Source organism: Pseudophryne corroboree, chromosome 5, assembly GCF_028390025.1.
Source record: "Pseudophryne corroboree isolate aPseCor3 chromosome 5, aPseCor3.hap2, whole genome shotgun sequence".
Taxonomy (NCBI): Eukaryota; Metazoa; Chordata; class Amphibia; order Anura; family Myobatrachidae; genus Pseudophryne; species Pseudophryne corroboree.
Window position 1 is genome coordinate 798,300,155 of NC_086448.1, and position 2,477 is coordinate 798,302,631.

A 2,477-nucleotide genomic window follows, 5' to 3' on the forward strand; every position below is an offset into this window, starting at 1 on the left:
CCGCATGCACCGTAGGAGTAGGCAACCTGTGGTTCTCCAGCTGCTGTGGAACTATAAAGTCCAGAATGCCCTGCCACAGTTTTAGCTGCGAAAACTAAGGCTGCAGATGCAGGGATAAGTAGCCTTGCAGTAGCATCCATGTCAGCAGCAGCCCGCAGTTGCTGAGCGGGCTGAATGACCACATTGCAGGCTGGCATCTGATGATATTGGGGAGGCAGCGGATGGAGCCCACTGCTGTCACACACCGCAATCTGCACTGTACATGGAGCAATCCACTGAGAACCAACAACGTAAATGGTTATCTCTAGTCTAGAGCATGTCACTGCTGTTACTGTGCTTTGTGATTAACATGCCATAAAACAATGAAACTCATAGCTGATAAGATGCATAAGTCTGTCGCTAACACCTCAGGGCATATGTACTAAGCCTTGGAGAGTGGTAAAGTGGAGAGAGATAAACTAACAACCAATCAGCTCCTGACATTTTTCGAACACAGCCTGTAACATGGCAGTTAGGAGCTGATTGGCTGCTACTTTATCTCTCTCCACTTTACAATTCTCTATGGCTTAATAATACATATGCCCCCTGGACACACAGCCGGAGGAGCAGCAGACAGGCGTGTGTGGTCTAAGACGGGATCATTTGTCTCTTCATTCCACTCCCATGTCTTAGGCCGGGGATGGGTAACCTGTGGCACCCCAGCTGCTGTGGAACTAAGCATCCCAGCATGCCCTGGCACTGTTTTAGCATGCCCTAATAGCAAAACTGTGGCAGGGCATGCTGGGAGGTGTGATTCCACAGCAGCTGGAAGGCCACAGGTTATCTACCCTTGTGTTAGGCTAATCTAGGGAGAGGCTCTGAAATGTCCGCAACCAAAGCAATCGCTGACAGTAGAGAGCAGGGAACACATACTGACAGGGGTGCACAGTGGCAAGCACGCCGATGTCAGTGGGCATTTGGGCAATAGGTGCACCCTGCAGCAGGCTTCTGAGGTCCCTGGCAGTGTGAAAAAAACACCCAGACACAACTACTAATATCATTTATACATTTTCACAGAAGTTTGTATTTTACTTCCATGAAGTAGAAACTTCATAAAACATCGGAACAATCGATGTTCCTGGACCAGTGATTGAGTCCCTCCCAACAATAGGCCTGATTCAGCGGTGGATGCAAATGTTGCTGCTGCGGCGTCTTTGTATGCAGCAGCTGGGCGAAAATATTTAAATGCCGTAAGAAGGCATCTTGGGGTAAATTTACTAAGATAGGAGTTCTATTTAAGATGGGATGTTGCCCATAGCAACCAATCAGATTCCAGGTATTATCTTCTAGAAGGTGCTAGATAAATGAGAATTAGAATCTGATTGGTTGCTATGGGCAACATCCCATCTTAAATAGAACTCCCATCTTAGTAAATTTACCCCCTTGTGTTATCTGATCCACTGACTGGGTCCAAAGGTGCAGAATCGGATCAACATCACGACCATCGGTCACAGCATCGGACATCTGAGATTACTCAGATGCTCGGACCACTGAAACACCGTCCGAGGACGCCCGGCGCGTCCCAATTTTCTGCAATGCTCTACGTCGCCACCCCCAAAATGCCTGCAGCCTGCCAATCAGACTGCGGCTAACAGGGCACATGTCCAACGCTGCAGCTGCACCCAGACACATGCTCACTGCGTCTCCGATGCATGCGCAGTCCTCTAAACATCGGCCAAAAATCATAACACCGTCCACCTCTGAACCAGACCCAATTTTTTGTGACCGATGTTTATTAACAATCTATAAAAAAAAAAATCAGCACTACCAATGTTCTCTTTCGATGTTCCATCACCACCATTATTGTGAGTGACATTTGCTCTGAGAAATAACTGCCCTCCAGGGAGGAGTGTTATACACTGTGCCATTGCCCTGGGGGCATTACTTTCTTGGAAATTTGCTGAGGAAAAAAAAGACACTGCTTTCTCCATACTTCCCCTACTAACTTCCCATACCAAATAAATCCCACAAGGGGTGTATTGTAACAGGCTGCATCTCTTTCCCTTTAACCCTTTCAGGGCTTGAGATGCTCCCAAGTTCTTTTGCAGCAATACCCATGAACTGGGTGATCAATAAGCACAGTAACACAATGCATTGGCAGATTGCAACACTCACACTGTAATATCCCATTGCAGCAAACCCTGGGGTGACCCAGACAGGGCTTTTGTAATGCAGGAGCACAAAAAGTTTTGCATTCAAGTCTACCCAGAGGGATGCTAAAGTCGCAGCTCTGTCGCTTGTCTGTGTCTGCACATAAAGGAAGTAAGGTGGTGACAATATATGTGTATTGGAGGCTTTTGTATGGTTGTAATTAGGTTTAATTGAATTGTGGGGAGTTTTTTCCCCTCCTTATAACTGATTCCAGCCAAGTGAAGAAAACTTTGAATGAGTTTTTTTTTTCTCTTCAAGACGAGGAGTCTCCTCCTTGTCCCCCAGTC